The sequence below is a fragment of the Mobula birostris genome, chromosome 6 (genome assembly GCF_030028105.1).
Source record: "Mobula birostris isolate sMobBir1 chromosome 6, sMobBir1.hap1, whole genome shotgun sequence".
NCBI lineage: Eukaryota > Metazoa > Chordata > Chondrichthyes > Myliobatiformes > Myliobatidae > Mobula > Mobula birostris.
Genome location: NC_092375.1, coordinates 6,340,347 through 6,363,047, shown reverse-complemented (window position 1 = coordinate 6,363,047; position 22,701 = coordinate 6,340,347). Strand labels below are relative to the sequence as shown.

General features: G+C 43.1%; 1 protein-coding gene across 6 annotated transcripts in view; it reads right to left on the bottom strand.

Annotated features, from left to right (window-relative positions):
• robo2 (roundabout, axon guidance receptor, homolog 2 (Drosophila)) overlaps positions 1-22,701 on the bottom strand; it is a 620,252-nt gene that overhangs the window by 349,103 nt on the left and 248,448 nt on the right. Inside the window, exon 1 of one of the 6 annotated variants that reach the window (XM_072259840.1) lies at positions 20,698-20,725. The exons of the other annotated variants lie outside the window; for them this stretch is intronic. The gene's annotated coding sequence lies outside the window, so the exon portion shown is untranslated. Of the gene's footprint in view, positions 1-20,697; positions 20,726-22,701 lie in introns of those variants that run through there. 6 annotated transcript variants of the gene reach the window in all.

Here is a 22,701-nt window from a genome sequence, read left to right as displayed (position 1 = left end):
ACTGTAAAATAAAATCCCCCAAAGGCCTTTGGATAAATTAGTTTTTTTTTCACCAATACAGCTCCACTCTACACACATCAACTGCAACAAGTTCATCTTCACATTCAAGTTCAGTTTATTGTCATTCAGCTGCACACCAGCAACCGAAACAAATGTTCCTCTGGACCTAGGTTCACAACACAGTACACATAACTCACACACAACACGTAAAGTAATATTACCAGAAATAAATTAACAAATAGCAAGGTGTATTTACGACACAAGTTAAAAAGTGAACAGTATAACACTGCTGGTGCCTCATGCTCAAAGAAAGCTGGGTGGTTTCAGGGAGTTCAGTATTCTCACAGCCTGTGGTAAGAAGCTGTTTCCCATCCTAGCAGTTCTTGTCCTATTGCGACTGCACCTCCTGCCTGGTGGTGGGGAGGTTAAAGAGATTGCTGGACAGATGGGAGATTCATTGAGAATGCTAATAGCCCTGCGTACGTACTTCTCCTGATAAATATTTCTGCTGGGTGGAAGAATTGAATTCCAGGAAGTTCCAAAAAGCAAAACTTGAATTTGCCGCGCGCCGAGCACTACGGTGAATCCACGCGAATGAAGTGATGTGTAGGTATACCCTGCTGTAGCCACCCGCCATTTCACAGATGCTCAGCCTCTCTCCAGCACTCATTATTTGAACATAGTTTGCCTCATGTCTCGTTCGTTCGCTACTTGTGCTGTGAGCGAGAGGAAGGAGTTCAAGGCTACTAAGGGATGGCTGGCTAGCTATGCAAAGCACTACAGCCTCAAGAACTTAAAGATCACAGGAGCATCGGCACTGGCTGATGCTGAGGCAACATCAGCGTTCCCAGAAGAGCTACGAATGGTTGCGTCTGTACTCAACGTACAGACTTTTTTCTTGAATTATTCCCTGAACAATACAGTATAACAACTATTTACATAGCATTTACATTGTATTAGGTATTATAAGTAATCTAGAGATGATTTAAAGTATACAGGAGGATGTGCGTAGGTTATATGCAAATACTACGCCATTTTATATAAGGGACTTGAGCATCCGCGGAATTTAGTATCCGCGGGGGGGGTCCTGGAACCAATCCCCCGCGGATACCGAGGGACGACTGTACCTTCATTTCTTTTGCTTCAGGTCAGTCATTCTGAACAGTTATGTGTGTTCAGTGTAGGGAGGTGAGCAACACACACAAAATGCTGGAGGAACTCAGCCGCTCAGGCTGCACCTAGAGAGGAACAAACAATCAACACTTCAGGCCAAGACCCTTCATCAGGACTGGAAAGGAAGAGGGAAGAAGCCAGAATAAGAAGGAGAGTGGAGGGGAAGGAGGTCAAGCTAGAGGGTGGTAGGTGAGTCCAGGTGGGTGGGGGAGGGGGGTTTGAAGTAAGAAGCTGGGAGGTGAGAGGTGGAAAAGGTAAAGGGTTGAAGAAGAAGGAATCTGACAGGAGAGGTGAGTGGACCATGGGAGAAAGGGAAGGAGGAGGGGACCCATAGGGAGGTGAAGCAGATGAGGAGAAGAGAAGGGGTGAGAGGGGAGCCGGAATAGGGAATGTAAAAAGAGGGAAAGGGAGGGAGGAGAAATTACTGGAAGTCAGAGAAATCAATGTTCATGCCTTCACTTTGGGGACTTCCCAGACAGAATATGAGGTGTTGCCCTTCCAGCCTAAGAGTGGCCTCATTGTGTGTCACGCTCCCAGGAAAGACACGTGGCTGTGACAGTGAGTCCGGGTGAGCCCATGGTTGAACACTCAGAGAGGAGCAGGGATCACAAAGGCAGAGCAATGAGAGAGGGTCTCATTGAACTCCTCTTCTGTGGCTATGAAAGAATATGACTTGTTAGAACTAACGTAAATAAAATATGGTTTTATTAATTAAAGAACTCCCTTTTGAAATGTTTCTGTTGTAATCTTAGAGTTAATGAAAAGTTGGCTCGTCATTGTGGCCTGCAGGCCTGTATTGTGCTGTAATGTTTTCTGTTCTATAAAACACACACAGACAATAATGTAAAAATCAAACCCAAATCCACTCATACTTGACCTATCTCACATTGAGCTCTGAGTATTAAAGTATTTGGTTCTCACTTGTAGCAAATCAATTCTAACTTTCTCACCCACTTTCAGCCATCCACGTCTTTCTGTCCTGATCAGTATGGTAGTGTACTGATTAGCGTCAGGCTTTACAGCGCCAGCTGTAAGATTGGGGTTCAATTCCCTCCACCGTCTGTAAGGAATGTGTAGATTTTCCCCGTGACCATGTGGGTTTCCTCCGGGTGCTCCGGTTTCCTCCTACATTCCTAAGGCGTACAGGTTAGGGTTAGTAAATTGTGGACATGCTATGTTAGTGTCAGAAGTATAACATACTTGTGGGCTGCCCCCAAATGAATTTTGGACTGTTAGTTGTTGACACAAACAACACATCCCATTATATGTTGCAATGTACATGTGACATAAAGTTCATCTCAATCTAAATCTCTTCTACACTTTCCACGACACCACTCATTGACATGCCAGTGATCCCAAAGCTTTGACTTCCCTCCAGTGATTTCTATTGCACCATCTCTTGCTCGTCCATTAAAACAGGCAAATACCACCACAAATATAATCCCCCCACCTAACCAGATGATGATGATGATGTCAACTCAGGCCTGAGAGGCCGGCGTCAGGCATTTTCATGCCTCACAAGGCACGGATCGGAAGGCCGTGTGGGGCGCCACTCCTCGCACAGACATTTTGCAGTATTTTTCTTTATTTTACGAGGTCGAGCTGCGAGCTCCACACTCAACCCAGCACTTGGAAAGCGTACTCAGGAGAGACCCGACTGGGTTTGAACCCGGGACCCTCCATTCTGGAGTCCGGCGCTGATGTCACTGCGCCACCAGCAACGGGAACTGAGGAGATTTAAGCAGGTGGCCCAGTCTCCAGTTCCACCCAATTGTCTCAGCCTGTCTCAGCTTTGACCTTGCTGTGGTGAACCCACCTCCCAAATCTCAATGTTCTGCTGAAGGGTCTTCAACATGAAATATTAAATCTGTTCTCTTCGAATGGAGGCTGCCTGACCTGCTGGATTTCCCCAACACCTTCTAGGTTTATTTCTGAGTTCCAACTATTTTGTTCCCATGCATGTGTGCAAACGTATGAATACATGTGTGTGCAGTGTGCTATGCAGACATGTGAGTGTGTTTGTGTGTGTATGTTTGTGAGTGTGTGTGCGTGTGTGTGCATTCATGCTTATGCATGTGCGTGGATGGATGCATATGTTGGTATGCGCACTGTAATGTGTGTGGGAGTGATGGTGTGGCAGGACGTGTGTGTGTGTGATAGACAGAGACAGACAGAGGATGATCTGTATTGTTGTATGTGAATGTGTGGTACAATGTCTGTGAATCTGTGTGTGAGTGGTGTGTGTGGGACTGAATGGGTGTCTAAGTGTGGCACGGTATGCGTGTGTTTGACTACGTTGATTATAACATCTACAAATGAGAATATGATGACTCTATACACACCTCTCATTAACTGTGTCTATTTCTCACAGTGCAGTTGGGGCATTTAACCGTGTAAAATAAATGGGCTGACGTGACTGACACAGAGTCCCCGTACATACATATTGAGTCGTCATTTACTAACACTACTCACGGTGAATTTTTGGCTCAGCAATATCATACAAAGAATAATGAGATTATAATCAGATAATCTGTTTAGTGTTGTTGGAAGGATTAATACCAGAAAAGACACAAGGGAAAACACTCCCTGATCCGCTGTGGATATTTTTCTAACAGCCAGCTCAGAGAGATGATAGATCCTCGGCTTAAAGTCATAGAGCGACAGATGTATACAGGCCCCACAGCCCAACTTATCTGCACTGGCTAAATTTTCTAATTCAGCTCGCCCCATTTGCCTGTTTGGCCCACAATGTTCCAAACCTTTCCTATCCACATATCACTCCAATTTTTGTAACCATACCCACCTCTACCACTTCTTCTAGTAGCTCATCCCATGTACCTGTCCCTCTCTGGGTTAAAAAGGTTGTCTTTCAGATTTCCTTTACCCTTTCACCTTTAACCTATTCCCTCTAGTTTTAGACTCCCCTGACCTGGGAAGAAAACTATGACCATCCAGTTGATCTATGTCGCTCGTGATTTTATAAACCTCTATAAAACCATACGGCTATAATACATAGGAGCAGAATTAGGCTATTCAACCCATTGATCTTGGCTGATTTATCTTCCCTCTAAATGCCATTCTCCAGCCTTCTCCCTGTTGTAGTGTATTTAATATTACAATACCATTTGAGTAATATTGTAAAGATATTATTTGATTAAGCATTCTTTGTGCCCTCTCCCCACTATAGGAAACATCCTCTCTACATCCAGTCTGTCTAGGCCTTTCAATATTTGATATTTCTTTGGGGTCCCCCTCATTCTTCTAAACTCCAGCGAGTATAGTCCCAAAGCTAAAATGCTCCCCATGAACCCTTGACCTTACCATGGCACTTGCATCTTTGTATTCTGGAGTTATGCCCTTGGGTCCTAGCCTCCCTCCATCCTCTTCATGTTCACCTCTATCTCACCCTTTCAATATCCACTCAGATCCAAAATTCAAAGTTCAAATTATATTTATTATCGAAGAACGTTTACGTCACCATATACAACTCTGAGATTTGTTTCCTTGCGAGCACACTCAATAAGTCCAAGAAAAGCAATGGAATCAATTAAAGACCGCACCCAACACGATGGGCACGCAACCAATCTGCACCACTGTACCAGTTAATTTGCCCTGGAGTGATGGGTGCTGATGTTGCCCCTCAACCTCTTTACTCTAGGGCAAAGTAAGTCCCAGCCTATCCAGCTTTTCCTTATAACTCAAGCATTTCAGGATTCCGTTACAAGAGTATTCCTCCCTCAGTTTGTCACTGGGATTACCTGGATAGAAGATGGGTCTCAGGTCTCTACAGCTCGGGCATGAATTCAAACCCTTGACGCAGCAAATCTGCCTGCTCCGCTATTCAGTACATAGAACACAGAACCCAGAGCACAGGAACAGATCCTTTAGTCCATCTTCATGTCCTGAGCCAATTAAATGAGCAATTAAGCACCTTACTAAACTAATCCCTTCTCCACACACAATGTCTACACCCCTCCCTTCTCAGCACATGCTGAAAATCAGCACCTTTTAATCTTCACCCATTACCCCAGCACACACCACCACCACAACATAAACACACCCAGAGTCAATTTATGTACATACAATAAGACCATGTATATAACAGCTACTTGAATACTGTGTTCTATAGGATTGCTTGTATATTTATATTTATTGTGTTTTATTTTGCTTTTTGTTGTGCTATTTATGCTAATTGTGTTTTTTTTAAATCTGGTATCAGATCCAGAGTAACAATCATTTTGTTCTCCTTCACACTTGTGTACTGAAGAATGACAATACACAATCTTGAATCTTAAAAGCCTCTTTCATGTTCGCTCCACCACCCTTGGCAGCGCATTCCGAGTACCTACGAGAATTAGGCCATTCGGCACATCAGGTCTGCTCCACCATTCCATCATGGCTGATTTATTAACCCTCTTAATCTCATTCTCCTGCCTTCTCTCTGTAACCTTTCATACCCTTACTAATCAAGAACCTATCAACCTCTGCCTTCAATACACCCAATGATTTGTCCTCCACAGTCATCTGAGGCAACGAATTCCAGATGGACCAGCCTCTGGCTAAATAAATTTCTCCTCATCTTTGTTCTACATGGATCTCTCTCTATTCTGAGGCTGTGTCCTCTGGTTCTAGACTCCCCCACTATAGAAACATCCTCTCTACATCCCCTCTATCTGTGTCCTCTGGTTCTAGACTCCCTCACTATAGAAACATCCTCTCTACATTCCCTCTATCTGTGTCCTCTGGTTCTAGACTCCCCCACTATAGAAACATCCTCTCGACATCTACTCGATCTAGGCCTTTCAATATTCAATAGGTTTCAATGAGAGCACCCTTAATCCTTCTAAACTCCAGTGTGTACAGCACCAGAGCTATCAAACATTCCTCATACAATAACCCTTTCATTCCCAGAATCATTCTCGTGAACCTCTTCCAAATCCTTTCTAATGTCAGCACATCCTCTCGAAATGAATGCTAGCATTTCATTTACCTCCTTGACCATGACTCAACCGGCAAGTTAACCTTCAGGGAACCTGACTTGAGCACTCCCTAGTCCCTTGCACCTCAAAGTTTTGAACTTTCACCCTGTTTTGAAAATTGTCTATACTTTTAGTTCCTCTACCAAAGTGTATGACCATACACTTCCTGACACTGCGCTTCCTCAACACTACCTGCCCCTCAGCTTATCTTCGTATCATCTGCAAACTTGGCCAGAAAACCATCAATTCTGTCATCCAAATCATTGACATTAACGTTAAAAAAAAAGTCGTCCCAAGAGCAACCTTGCAGAACACCACCAGTCACCAGCAGCCAACCAGCAAACAGCCCCCTTTATTACCACTCTTTGCCTCCTGCCAATCAGCCAATCTTCTGTCCATGCTGGAATCTTTCCTGTAAACCAATGGGCTCTTCATCTTGTTAACCAACCTCATGTGCAGCACCTTGTGAAAGGTCTTCTGAGGAACACAACATCAACCAATCCTCCTTTGTCTATCTTGCTTGGTATTTCCTCAAAGAATTCCAACAGATTTGTCAGGCAAGATATTCCATTAAGACTGGCCATACAGATTTTAGCCTGTTTTATCATGTGCCTCCATGTACCCTGAAACCTCATCCTTAACAATCGGCTCCAACATCTTCTAAACCATTAAAATCAGACTAACTGGTCTATAATTTCCTTTATTTTGCCTCCTCTGTCCTTGAAGAACAGAGTAACACATGCAATTTTCCAGTCCTACCAGAACCAATTGATTCTTGAAAGATCAGTACTAATGCCTCCACAATCTCTTCAGCCACCTGGTGGGTACATCATCTGGTCCAGGTGACTTATCTACCTTCAGACCTTCCAGTTTCCCAAGCACCTTCTCCTTAGTTATAGCAACTGCACTCACTTCTGTCCCCTGACATTCTCGAACTTCCGACATACTGCTTGTGTACTTGACTGTGAAGATTGATGCAAAATGCGTACAGTATTTGGTTCATCCACCATTTCTCTCCATCCTTCCTCCCCCCCCCCCCCGCCCATTACTACCTGTCTAGCGTCATTTTCCAGCAGTTCAATATCTACTCTCGCCTCTCTTTTATTGATTATACATCTGAAAAAACTTCAGGTATCCTCTTTAACATTATTGACCAGCTTGCCTTTATATTTCATCTTTTGCTTCCTTTTGGCTTTTTTAGTTGCTTTCCATTGGTATTTAAAAGCTTCCCAATCCTCTAACTTTTTGTTCTATTACATGTTTTATGCTGCCTTTGACTTCTCTTGTTATCCATGGCTGCATTATCCTGCCTTTAGAATACTTCTTCTTCTTTGGGATGTCTCTATCCTGTGTCTTCCGAATTTCTCCCAGAAACACCAGCCATTGCAGTTCTGCCGTCATCCCTGCTCGTGACCCTTTCCAACCAACTTTGGACGGCTCCTCTTTCATGCCTCTATAATTCCCTTTACTCCATTCTAATATTGATACATCTGACCTTAGCTCCTCCATCTGAAGTTGCTGGTGTATTCTATCATACTACGATCATTGTCTCCAAAGGGTTCCTTTGCTTTAAACTCCTTAATCATACCTGATTCATTTAAAACATCCAATCCAGAATAGACTTTCCCCTTGTGGGCTTAACAAGAAGGCCCACATATCTCCTTTAGAATTACCCCCTCTCACATTAAATGTTTACCGTCTGGTATTAGACATTTTGACCCTGGGGAAAAGACACTGTCTGTCTATTCTATCACTGCCTCCTATAATCTTATAAACCTCTATCAGCTCTCTCCTCAATGTCTGCTGCTCCAGAGGAAACAACACAAGCCTTCTAATCCATTAACATATGAGGAACATTTGATAACTCTGGGCCTATACTCACTGGAGAATGAGGGAACATCTCATTGAAACCTATTGAACATTGAAAGGTCTAGATACAGTGAATGTGGGGAAGATGTTTCCTATAGTGGGGGAGACTAAGATCAGAGGGCACAGCCTCAGAATAAAAAGGCCGTCCTTTTTGAAGAGCGATGAAGAGGAATTTATTTAACTACGGCGTAGTAAATCCATGGGATTCATTGCCACAGATGGCTGTGCAGGCCAGGACATCAGGCATATTTAATGCAGAGGTTGATGGGTTCTTGATTAGTCAGGCCATCAAGGAATTGAATTGAATTGACTTTATTTCTTATATCCTTCACATACATGAGGAGTAAAAGTCTTTACGTTACGTCTCCAACTAAACCTGCAATGTACAATCATGGTAATTTTTAATAATTTATAATATAGAACAGAATGTAATATAGAGTACACTCAAATAAACATGAGTTAATGAGTCTAATGTTGAAAGGCATGGACAGAATGGATGTGGCAAAGTTGTTTCCCATGATGGGGGACTCTAGTACGAGAGGGCATGACTTAAGGATTGAAGGGCGCCCATTCAGAACAGAAATGCGAAGAAATTTTTTTAGTCAGAGGGTGGCGAATCTATGGAATTTGTTGCCACGGGCAGCAGTGGAGGCCAAGTCATTGGGTGTATTTAAGGCAGAGATTGATAGGTATCTGAATAGCCAGGGCATCAAAGGTTATGGTGAGAAGGAGGGGGAGTGGGACTAAATGGGAGAATGGATCAGCTCATGATAAAATGGCGGAGCAGACCCGATGGGCCGAATGGCCGACTTCTGCTCCTTTGTCTTATGGTCTTATGGTCTGATGGCCTGGTGGAAGAAGCTGTCCCGGAGCCTGTTGGTCCTGGCTTTTATGCTGCGGTACTGTTTCCTGGATGGTAGCAGCTGGAACAGTTTGTGGTTGGGGTGACTCGATCCTTCAGGCCCTTTTTTCACACCTGTCTTTGTGAATGTCCTGAATCATGGGAAGTTCACAACTACAGATGCTCTGGGCTGTCTGCACCACTCTCTGCAGAGTCCTGCGATTAAGGGAGGTACAGTTCCCATACCAGGCAGTGATGCAGCCAGTCAGGATGCTCTCAATTGTGCCCCTGTAGAAAGTTTTTAGGATCTGGGGGCCCACATCAAACGTCCTCAACTGTCTGAGGTGAAAGAGGCGCTGTTGTGCCTTTTTTACCACACATGGAAAAGGCAAGAGAATGGGGATGAGAGGGATAACAACTAAGCTATAATGGAATGGTGGAGCAGATTCGATGGGCCAAATACTCAAATTCTGCTCCTCTGTTTTATCCTCTCCAAAGCCCCAAATCAAAGTTGATCTTCTGCCTCAGCATAACTGTGCTACATTATCTAGGTACATCTTTAATTGATTAATATCTTATACTTCTGATGAGCCCACGATAATGTTGGCTACAGTGGGTGAAATACCAGCAACATATGGAAGCTGTGGCAGGGAGGAGGGAAGAACAGGTGTCAAAGTCCTGAACCAAAAGTCAGGAAAATATCTAAATTACTATTTGCTGAGATCACATCTAAAAAAAACACAGGCTTTGCTGCCTTTCTGTTCAACTCTAAACTGAATTTTCTCTATTATCGTGAACTTCAATCAGGTCTGCCCTTTGCACAAGAGACTGATCGTTTCATTTCGGCATCGTTCCCAGTCAACCGATCCCAGTCTCTCTGTTAAACAAGTGTAATCCATCACTGCCACAGCGTGTTCTTTATCCTCTCTCACTTCTATATTACTGTATAAAAATAGAGTTACAGGGACTTCACTCTGAACAAATGCCTTTAGAAATATTAAGTACTGAACAGAAAGAAGATGTTGTTCTTTTATTTATTAAAACCCCATTTCAGGGAAGTGTGGAGGTGTGACAGCCTGAAAACCCATACTCAGTGATTTGGAAAAAGCTTCTTCCCCTCTGCCATCAGGTTTACAAACAATCCATAAATCCCCTGGACACTGACTTTAGAAAAAGCTTCTTACCCTCTGCTGTCAAATTTCTGAATGGTTCATGAACACCGCCTCAATATTTTGCTCTAGTTTAGCACTATTTATTTATTTTTTATATATTTCTTATAGTGCCACACCACCAGGTTCAGGAACAATTTTTGCTCTATAATCATTGGGCTGCTGGACTGGTGAGGATGACCTCCCTCGACTTAAGTTTGAGCCAACTCCACAGTCCATACACACACGTTCAGGGACACTGTCTTATGAGTGGTTTTTCAAGGATTCAGTTGTATGTCTTTATTTTGCTGAAAGTGCCTGCAAGAATGTGAATCTCATGGTTGTATATGGTATACACTACATACTTTGATAATAAATTTACTTTGAACTTTCAGTTTTTAATTATGTATTGCACTGTACTGCTGCTTCAAAACAAAAAATATCATGAAGTATCCCAGTAATAATAAATCTGTTTCTGATTCTGTTCCTACAACATGAAAACAAGTTCTTTGGCCAAGATTTCCATCTAAGCAAGTCCCAGTGTTTCACAGTTGACCTATGTACTTGTAAACTTTTCTTATCCGTTACCTGTTCAAGAAAATCTAATTTATTTAGTGCTGTCCAAATCCTAATACACTCCTAAGTACTACCTCATGTTCCAAGTTTAAAATCAAAGTCGAAGTTGAATTTATTGTCAACTACACAAGTCCATGTGTGCACCAGTGCAATGAAAAACTGATTTGCAGCAGCATCGCGGAAGCGTAGCTTCAGATAAGGAGCTTTCATAAGAGAATACAATTAGAACAAAAGGAGACCGAAGTAATCAAAGTGCTCATAGAGTTGCTAAACTGCAGTGATTAGGGTTGTGCCATTTGGTTTGAGAACCCTTAATTAAGCAAAGTCTAGTGTGAAATTCTGCCAACAGTGGAAGACTAATTGCAAAGTCTAGGTAAATTTATCATCAAAGTACATATATGTTACCATATCAGAATCAGAATCAGACTTATTATACTTTATACTTTATTGTCACCAAACAATTTGTACTAGAACGTACAATCATCACAGCAATATTTGAATCTGCACTTCGTGCTCCCTGGAGTCCAAATAGATAGTAAATATTAAAAACTTAAATTATAAATCATAAATAGAAAATAGAAAAGGGAAAGTAAGGTAGTGCAAAAAAACTGAGAGGCAGGTCCGGATATTTGGAGGGTACGGCCCAGATCCGGGTCAGGATCAGTTCAGCAGTCTTATCACAGTTGGTAGGGCGACCTGAGTTGCTGGAAGGCACGAGCATTGGACAGGGGGAGGTATCTCTAAGGAGACAGAGAAGATCCCAAGGAGTGTCTGAAACTGAAGAAATGGAAGGTGGGATAAGGAGGTCTCAAAGAGTCAGGAAATCCCTAGGTTGGCTGGCCTTTAATGTACTGGGAAAACAGAGTGTAGTGTCTATCCCCCTAGTAAGATATGTCACTACCATTTACAAATGGATTGGAGGTCATAATATCAAAAATTCCTTCTAAAACTGTGTTACTAATGATGGGTTGGTAAATTCCAAAGTCTTGAGGACATGACTATTTTTACTGGGGGGAGAGTGTAACGCCCTGTTTAAGATTTTACTGCTAGTGTTGTAGGGTATTTCATGTAATGGTTTTTTGCAGAAGCAATGTGTTCTGCTGTTAGTATTTGGGTTACCATTAAAGATAAGGGGTTGTGATGTTCATGCCTTGGGATGTAGTGTCATCCAATCAGGATGGTGGAATTTGGAGAAGGTTCTAGATGACGATGGATGGAGAGGTTTTGTGATGGACTCTAGGGTGGGTTAAGGTCTTTTCGGCAGGAGATGAAAAGAGAAGCTCAAGAGAACTGGCTGTAGGATTTGATCCAATGGGAATGCACAATTTGATGGAGTCCAAGAGGGGAAATCCTACCGCTATCGGTGAATAGGAGTTGGTGCTCTGAGTACATCGGACACATCAGCTTTTGGAAGATTTAAGCTCCAACCTATGTACATTTGACTGTTTTAATGATGATGGGCCTTTTTGTTTTTGTCCCCTTCTTTAATAACGGTTTGGGTAAGTTAACATTCATAAATACACTTTCTTTATAATTGTATGCACAGCACGGTCTGTTATTTGTTGTCGACGGGCAATTGTACGGGAGCAGTAATTTACACAGTACTCACACAGATCTCGGGGTAGTATATGGTGTGTAACGCTCTGTAAGGTTTCGCTGCTAATGTAATGGCCTCTCTGTAGCAGCAATGTCTGGTTTATGACTAGAGATAACGGGGCCTCTGGAATGTATGTCAGTCAATGGGAGGCCTGTTGTTCTTTCTTGTGGGGCTGGGAGCGGTCTTTTGTCGGTGAGAGATGAAGAGGGAAGATGCGAATGGAGAGAGTTGGTAGACCGCCGGACAGACTGGACTCGGAGCGAGGGTCCGACGGTCAGCGATGCTCGGGGGAGGTCGATGGGGGTTGAATGGACAAATCCATGACCTTCAACGTGCACTTTAGACTTTTTCATTAAAATGGGCCCTTTTTCTTTTATTTTCTTTACTAACCCTATAGTCAGATTAGGATTTATAAAGTTCAATCGTTTAATGGCATACGGTGTACTGTCTGATATTTTGCGGTTCGGATTTGTAACCGGGCAACACATCACTCAGCATCCACACAAACGAGATTTCTCAATTTGGCTGGGTCAGGGGCTGCCTTCCACTGACAATCACATGCTGGCTGAACCTGATGGTCACACGTATATTGAATAGATTAAAAATCATGCAAAAAGCAGAAATACTATATATTTTTTAAAAAGTGAGGTAGTGTTCATGAGTTCAATGTCCATTTAGGAATCAGATGGCAGAGGGGAAGAAGCTGTTCCTGAATCACTGAGTGTGTGCCTTCAGGCTTCTGTATCTCCTACCTGATGGTAACAGTGAGAAAAGGGCATGCCCTGGGTGCTGGAGGTCCTAAATAATGGACACTGCCTTTCTGAGACACCGCTTTCCGAAGACATCCTGGGTACTTTGTAGGCTAGTACCCAAGATGGAGCTGACTAAATTTACAACCCTCAGCAGCTTCTTTCGGTCCTTTGCAGTAGCCCCTCCATACCAGACAGTGATGCAGCCTATCAGAATGCTCTCCACGGTACATCTATAGAAGTTTTTGAGTGTATTTGTTGACATACCAAATCTCTTAAACTCCTAATAAAGTATGGCTGCTGTCTTGCCTTCTTTATAACTACATCGATATGTTGGGACCAGTTTAGATCCTCAGAGATCTTGACACCCAGGAACTTGAAACTACTCACTCTCTCCACTTCTAATCCCGCTATGAGGATTGGTATGTGTTCCTTCGTCTTTCCCTTCCTGAAGTCCACAATTAGCTCTTTCGTCTTACTGACGTTGAGTGCCAGGTTGTTGCTGCGGCACCATTCCACTAGTTGGCATATCTCACTCCTGTACACCCTCTGGTCACCACCTGAGATTCTACCTTAAGATCATTTTCTTGCAGCTATTGACAGAAACATAAACAAATACAATAGAATTTATGAAAAAACTATACAGTGTCGTAGTAGCAAAGTGGGTGGCATGGTGTTACTGCAGCTCCGGACACTGGAGTCCTCTGTAAGAAATTTGAACGTCATTCTCATGAATGCATGGATTTCCTCCTGGTTCAAAGTTCAAAGTAAATTTATTATCAAAGTACATACAGTATACTGTACGTCACCATTTACAACTCTGAGTTTCATTTTCTTGCTGGCATACTCAATAAATCTAATAACCATAATAGAATCAATGAAAGACCTCACCAACAGGGTGGACAACCATTGTGCAAAAGACATCAAACTGTACACATACAAAAAGAAAAAAAAGCAATAGGTATCAAGAACATGAAATGAAGAGTCCTTGAGAGTGAGTCCATAGGTTGTGGGGATAGTTCAGTGTTGGGGTGAATGAAGTTTTCCTTTTGGTTCAAGAGCCTGATGGCTGAAGGGTAATAACTATTAATGAGCTTGGTGCTGTGAGTCCTGAGGCGCCTGTACCTTCTTCCTGATGGTAACGGCGAGAAGGGAGCATGATCTGGACCGTAGGGGGTCCCTGATGATGGATGAACTGTAGATGATCTCCGGTTTCCTCCCATAGTTCAAAGACGTACCGGTTAGTAGATTAATTGGTCATTGTAAATTGTCCTGTGATTGAACCAGGATTAAATAGGCAGGTTGCTGGGCAGCACGATTTGTTGGGCTGAAAGAACCTATTCTGCGCTGTTTCTCTACATAGAGATAAGAACTGACAAACAACTAATGTGTAAAAGAAGTCAAATTATACAAAGAAAAATAAATAAATACTGAGAACATAGAAAGTCTTTGAAAGTGAGTCGGTAGATTGTAGAATCAGTTCAGAGTTGTGGTGAGTGAAGTTATCCGCACTGGTTCAGGAGTCTGATGGTCTCAGGGTACAAGCAATTACTTCTTCCAGAGAAATCTAAGGAGCAGACTGTGGTACAGATCCTTGACCCGAAGCACTGTTCAATTAAATCACAACTGATCACCAGCTCCACATTCCCAATATTATTGGACTCCTTTCATGTAATACAACATCTTGACCTCAGGCTTGGATGACTTGCAGCTCTTTGGGACGCAGAATTCCCAAGATTTACAACATGCTGAGAGAAGAACTCTTTCCTCATCTTAAAGGGAGGAACAGAGTCCAAGACAAAATCTAAGAAAGGTTATTATCAAAATATGTATTATGATACTATATTTTACCTTGAAATCCACTTTCTTGTAGGTATTTACAGGAAAAAAAACAATAGAATTCATGAAAAACTACTTTGTAAGCTGAAGTAATTTTATGTCTTTGTCTCCATTAGGATTTTGAGGAGATTTGGTTTGTCAACTGAAACACTCGCAAATTTCTATAGACTTACCATGGAGAGCATTCTGACTGGCTGCATCAAAGAGATGGTGCCAAACATTAAGGACCCCCATCACTAAGGACATGCCTTCTTCTCATTGCTACCATCAGGAAGGAGGTACAGGAGCCAAAAGGCACTCACTCAGTGATTCAGGAACAATTTCCTCCCCTCTGCCTTCTGCTTTCTGAATGGGCATTGAACCCATCAACACCACCTCACTACTTTATTAATTTCTTTTTTTGCTCTAATTATTTAACTGTTTAATGTATATACATACAGTAATTCACATATTTTCCTATTATTGTGTATTGCATTGTATTGCTACTGTACAGCTATCAAATTTCACAACGTATGCCGGTGATATTAAACCTGATTCTGATTCTCAGTTTTTAGAACTCTACCTAACCACAGATCGCTCTCCCTGACAGAAATACCCAGTGTTGTCCTTCAGTTGACCTCTCCTTGTCTGAGCAGCCGTGTTTATTTTCCCTCCTGTCACAATCTGCTCTCTCTTCGCCCATTGTCTGCAAGTGCTGTCTCACCCTGTGGCCCCGAACCAGTGAAGTAATAATGACAGCCAAAAAGGAAGCACAGGGGGGGTGGGGGGTGGAGAGAGGTGGGGAGGGAGAGGTGGTGTTGATTTGCTTATTGCTGTCACTCCAAGTTATGTCTGTCACTGCTTATCAACCAGACCTGTCTCACTGCCTACGACCTGTGACTGATGGAGTAGGTCTGGGCCTCTAAGTGCTTCCTTGCTGAATCAAAGCCCAGGCGTCTGTTGACTCTCTCCAAACTGCCCCCTGGTTTTGCTTTTCAAATCCAACCCAAATCCTGTCTCTGACTTCCCCAATCCTGAAGACCCACACTCAGTCATTCAGAAACAGTTTCTTCCCCTCCTCCATCAGTTCTCCCAATGGTCCATGACCCCATTATTCATTTTTTTGAACTATTTATTTATTTTGTAAATCATAATAACTTTTATATCTTTCCTCTGTGCTGTAATTAGTGATAATAAACATGATTGAGATTGGGTATTTATTACAACATACAAAATGCTGGGGGGGCTCAGTGAGTCAGGCAGCATCTGTGGAAAGAAATGGACAGCTCAGGTTACGATGTGCGCTGGCAATATCGAAACCCAAGTACAGATGAAATCCAGACTCTGATGAAGAGATGCCAGCGAGAGTTTAATTCCAACAGAACATCGGTGGCTTGGCTGAACAACACCACGGGAAGTAACATTCTTCGAATGAGGTCCCTGTGGTTAGTGCTAACTGGGCGTCAACTTAAAAAATACAAGTAACACAGAATACCTGAGCCTATCAAAATAAACTTAACAAGTTTAAACAGAAGGCACTGGGAGACCACATTACAAAGAGTAAGTCGCTCAAGGAGAATACAAAGAACTCTAAACAGGTGCACGATAAACGCTCTCCAGTGCCCTGCACAGGCCCAAAGAACTCATTACAGTTTCAGGTCCTCCCCCTTGTCACCCACTACCAACAGTCCAGACGAAGGGTCTTGACCCAAAACATCAACTCTCCGTTTCTCTCTACAGATGCTGCCTGGCTTGTTGAGTTCAACTAGCACTTTGTGTGTTGCTGCAGTCTCTTGTGTCTCAGAATCAGATTTAATATCACTGGCATACGTCATGAAATATGTTGCCTTGAGGCAGCAGTACACTGCAATACAAAAATATGTAACAACTACAAATTACAATAACTACAGTACCTGCTTCAAACCTACCCCCTCCCATCAAGGTCAGACGAAGCCATTGGAGCAGGAGGTGGATGGTCGTATGAGCAGCTGAACTGTCCTGGTTATGCGACCACTGACGTCAGGCAGACAATCTCTGAAGAATACTTATAATGGCTGGGGTCAGCTGTCTTGTGAAGATACTGCCCAGAAGAAGGCAATGGAAAACTACTTCTGCAGAAAAATTTGCCAAGAACAATCATGGTCCTGGAAAGTCCGTGATCGTCTATGTCACGACACGACGACACGACACATAATGAACTATATCTATGAGTGCAACAAATCATAATTCTCTTCACTGTGCATCTGTAGAAATTTGCTAGCCTTTGGTATCAGACCAAATCTCTTCAAACTCCTAATGAAATATAGCCACTGTTATGCCTTCTTTGTAATTGTATCAATATGTAGGTTAATTGGTCATTGTAATTTGTCCTGTGATTAGGCTGGTGTTAAATTGGTGGGTTGCTGTTGCAGCTGGCTCATTAGGCCAGAAGGGCCTGTTTCACTCTATATCTCTATGTAAAATCATTCACCCATTCCTCAAGACTGGGAATTTCCTTTGAAGACGTGCAGTCTCCTCCGTCTCTCGCTGCCCGCCTTGTGTCAGAGCCATGTGGACGTACATGTGAAGTGAAGTGGGGTGGGATTTAAGAATCACTTCCCATGAAATGGGAGGCAGTGGTGGAGTGATGGAGGCAACGTCAGGGAAGATCAGCTGTGGAGAAGCATGTCTTCATCACCTGAGGCTGAGTTTGGTCACTCCATATGGGGAGGTCAGCAGAGGAAAAGAGTTACTGGAACATACAGATCAAGATGAGAGAGGATTCTTACTTATTTATTACAGTACTGGAGACCACTTGATATTGGTTTGCCATTGTCACATGCAGAGAAAAGCTTTTGTTTGCATGCTATCCAAACATGTCATCGAGGTGGTAAAGAGAAAACAGACTGCAAACTATCACAGAATAGCTACAGGGAAGGTGCAGTGCAGGCACCTTCTTGGCTAGCAAACCACAGATTTAACCCGAGTCTGATCACAGGACAATTTCCACTGACCAATTGACCTACTAATCAGTACATCTTTGGACTGTGGGAGGAAACTGGAGCTCCCAGGTAAACCTCCATTCTCATGGGAAGGGCATGTAAAGTACTCATAGAGGACACCAAAATTGAACTCTAAATTCCGATGCCCCGAACTGGATTAGAGACGTGGTCACCGCTATGCTACCATGGCGTCCAAGAGTGCAGACAGAGTTTCTATCTAACAGGGTACAGCATTTACAACAGTACAGAACCTTCAGCAGTACAACACCCTCCCAATGCCACAATGGAATGACAGCCAGCAATACTGTGTTGGACCGGGTTTTGAATTCACTTACCACACCACATATACATATTATTATGTGAGATCCAGGATCTCTACCATCTGGATTATGTCGCTTCTCGCTGTTACCGTCAGACAGGACGTAACACACTATCAGGTTCAGAAACAGATACTTTCCTAAACTATCACATTCTTAAACCAACCTGCGCAACTCTATGCCTACCTCAGCAATGGAACACTACAGACCTCCTCTTGCACTGCCATGGACTTCCCAGAGACTACTTTTGTTTTGCACGGTTCTCTCTTCACTGTCTGGTATAATTTGTATTAGAACACAGAACACCACAGCAAGTTCAGGCCCCTCAGCCAACAATGGTGTCAGGGTCAGAGTCAGGTTTAATATCACTGGCATGTCATGAAACTTGTTGTCTTGCAGCAGCAGTACAGTGCAATATATAATAATAAAAATATAAATTACAGTAAGAAATATACATATAACATTAAACAAGCAGTGCAGAAAGAGAGCAGAAAAAAGAAAAAAAGAGTGAGGTTTCATTTTCCATTCAGGAATCTGATGGCGTTAGGGGAAGAAACTGTTCCTGAAATATTGAGTGTGTGTTCACAGACTCCTGTATCTCCTCCCTGATGGTTGCCGGTAGTCACGGTTCAATTCCCAGCTGTACCTGCAAGGAGTTCGTATGTCCGTCACTTCACTACGTGGGTTTCCTCCGGGTGCTCTGGTTTCCTCCCACAGTGAAATGATGTATAGTTAGGGTTAGTAAGCTGTGGGCATGTTATGCTAGCACTGGAAGCATGGTGACATTTGCAGGGCTGTCCCCAGACCATCCTTAGACCCTTGTTTGAAATGCAAACAACGCATTTCACTGTATGTTTCAATGTTATGATGTACATTGTGACAAATAAAGCTAATTTTAAAATCTTTATCTTTAAAAGTTGACCTGACTATTACGAAATTGAGTGAGACTTTCTGGCCCATCCAGCCTCTAACATCTGCCAACATGGCAGTAAAGTCAAGAGGGAGGATCAAGACAAAGAGTGAGCCAATCAACATCTCAATGGTGGACCATGATGACACATCGCAATGGCAGTGAAAATGGAGGAAAACTGTCACAATCAAGGGTCCCCAGTTGTCTTGCATTCCAAGCCACTGGACCTTGATCTCAATTTGTCAAGGACAGAGTGGTGGGTGCCCCAGCATCAGCCTCCTCACGTTAAACAAAGTCACACAGAGACATTCTCCATTAAAGGAATCTTCCCTAACAAGCTAAGTACCGGGTTAAAGAGGGATTGTAAGGTCTAAAACATATGTAGATCTCAGATCATCCTCTACAGCCACCCGAAGACCCCACCAAGAGACAGAACATCTTACTCGACCCAGGACTTCACATTACTACTACCGTCTTAAAGTAAATAAACGAACCTCTGAATCTCTTTGTGCTCAGGAATCAGTGGGAGCGTTGAGGCAGCTGCGAACAGCAGCACACCTTCCAGTGAGCAACATAACATCAAACTGCACCCTAAACACACGAGATTCTGTGAACAAAGTAAGAAGGTGTGAGAGGATAGGTGGAAGAGGTAAAGGGCTGAAAAAGATGGAATCTGATAGGAGTGGGATAGTGGAACTTGCAACATGATGAAATGTTTCATGACCATGGTCTCAACCAAAACCAGCCTCACCACGGAGCAGCAGAGATATCTCGCAGTGCAGTTTCTAAGAGCATGCCTTCAGAAACCATGCTTCTTCAAATACACTCTGTGGCCACTTTATTAGGTATACTTGTACGCCATGTCGTTAATGCAAATATCTAATTCGCCAATAATGTGGCAGCAACTCAACGCATAAAAGCATGCAGACATGGTCAAGAGCTTCAGCCATTGTCCAGACCAAACATCAGAACGGGGAAGAAAGATGATCTGAGTGAATTTGACCATAAAATAATTGTGGATGCCAAACGGGGTGGTCTGAGTGCCTCAGAAAATCCTGACACACAGTAGTCCCCAGGGTTTACAGAGAATGGTGCAAGAAACAAAAAATATCCAGTGAACAGCAGTCTGTGGGTGAAAATGCCTTGCTAATGAGAGCGGTCAGAGGAGAGTGACCAGACCGGTTCGAGCAGAGGGTAACTCAAATAACCACACGTTACCACACGATGCAGACGAACATCTCTGAGTGGGCAACATGTCGAAGCCTTGAGGCAGATGGACTACAGCAGCAGGAGACCATGAACATACCTCTGTACCTAATAAAGAGGCCGGAGAGTGTAGACTGCCACATTACCTCCCTTCAAAGCGATCCACTGACGTGAATCGGGATATTCTGAAAGAGGCAGGACCGGCCCTATAGAAAAACAAGTCCTTCTTTTCAAGAGCACTGTCCCTTTACAACATCCAGGGAATTGCTCATCAAATGTGAAAGGACCCCAGTATTCAGAGCAGGCTGTCACGCCTATTTAAGCACTGTTTGTGTAAACACACAGTTCCCTTGTTTTTGCAAAGGAAGTTAAGAGATTGAAGCCATCTGCAAGACAGCAGAATTTTGTTGTGGAATCCAATTAGCCATCTGGCGTCTTGCATTTCGAGATGTTCTGTGGGTTCATTTTTGAACAAAGGACAACCTCACATTGATTGTCATCGCTGCTTGAGATTTAACCAGCTAACTACTCACCACCATCCGATATTTAATCGAATCTCCGCCACGGCAGGGATCATTTTGCAAGATGCCTTAAAGGTGATAAAGCTGTGATGCTTTGTCGAGTTCACAAATGTGCTGCTAAGGCAGGGGTAGCTGTTGTCAAGGAAGGGTGTGGGGAGGACTTGTGGGAACAGCAATTGACCAGGCTATCAGAGGAGGAGGTACCGGTGAATTACTATAATAGAGTATAGAAACATTTAGAAAGGATGTTGCAGGACTAAGTATAAGGAAAGGGTGAATAGGTTAGAAATTGGCAGCTGTAATCTACAGTCATCGGGTTCCTGGATTGGTTTCACCCATCTCACTGATGTAATCTACAGTCATCCTGCTCCTGGAATGGTTTCACTCACCTCATTGCTGTAGTCTACAGTCATCGGGTTCTTGGACTGACTTAATTTGCCTCATTGCTGTAGTCTACTGTCATCGGGGTCCTGGACCAGCTTCACCCATCTCACTGCTGTAGTCTACAGTCATCGGGCTCCTGGACTGGCCTCACTCACCTCATTGCTGTAGTCTACAGTCATAGTATGCTCAAAACCTACTAACCCTAACCAGTAAGTCTTTGGGAAGGAAACCCACTTGGTCACAATTTAGTAATCCGTATTAGTACTAATCAGTAATCAAATGCCCAGCTAAACTAATCTCTTTTGCCTACACAATGTCCACATCCTTTCATTTCCTGCTTATTGGACACCCCTATTATTAGTCTCTACCACCACCCCAGGCAGCGTATTCCAGGCATCTACTATTCTCTGTACAAAATCGTGCTCTGCTCTTCTCCCTTGAGCCTAACTCCCATTTCACCTTAAATGCATGTCCTCCGGTTTTAGACATTGGCCTCAGGTGGTTACTGCAGAGCTTTGGTTCAAATGGACCCCAGTGAGTCTGACAACACCTCACAGACCCACCACTTATACCACTGAGGATGATAGCTGTAATAGGCACACAGGAATACCACCACATGCAGCTTGCCCTGCAAGATACACACCATCCGGGCTTCAAAGTGCAACACTAATTCTCCATAGTCACTGGGTCTGAACCATGAACTGCTCCTATAGTCTATGAACTTACTTTCAGGCCTCTTCATTTATTATATTATTTCTTTCTTTTTGCAATTGTACAGGTTGTTGTATTTTGCACACTGGTTGAAAACCCAAGTTGGTGCGGTCTTTAATTGATTCCTGTGTTGGCGCGTGGCCAGGTGGTTAAAGTGTTCGTCTAGTGATTTGAAGGTCACCAGTTTGAGCCTTGGCTGAGGCAGCGTGTTGTGTCCTTGAGCAAGGCACTTAACCACACATTGCTCTGCGACGACACCGGTGCCAAGCTATATCGGCCCTAATGCCCTTCCCTTGGACAACATCGGTGTCGTGGAGAGGGGAGACTTGCAGCATGGGCAACTGCTGGTCTTTCATACAACCTTGCCCAAGCCTGCGCCCTGGAAACCTTCCAAGGCTCAAATCCACGGTCTCACGAGACTAATGGATGCCTATAATTGATTCCATTATGGTTATTATTCTATAGATTTATTGAGTATGCCCACAGGAAAATGAATCTCAGGGTTGTATACGGTAACATACATGTACTTGATAATAAATTTACTTTGAGCTTTGGAGGACTCAACAACTTATGTTCCCAATGCTATGTATTTGGTAATATTGACATACAACGTTAGTTAATATTCTGTTTTATTTTCACAGTCTATCTTTTGCACATTGGTTGTTTGTCCATCTTTGCCTGTGTAGTTTTCATAAACTCTATTGTATTTCTATTTTCCTGTAAATACTTACAAGAAAATGACATATCAAAGCTGAAAGTTCAAGGTAAATTTAATATCAAAGTGCAAAAATGTCACCATAATCAACCCTGAGATTCATTTTCTTGTGGGCATACTCCACGAATCTATAGAATAGTAACTATATCAGGATGAATGAAAGATCAACCAGAGTGCAGGATAGACCAAACTGTGTAAATACAAAT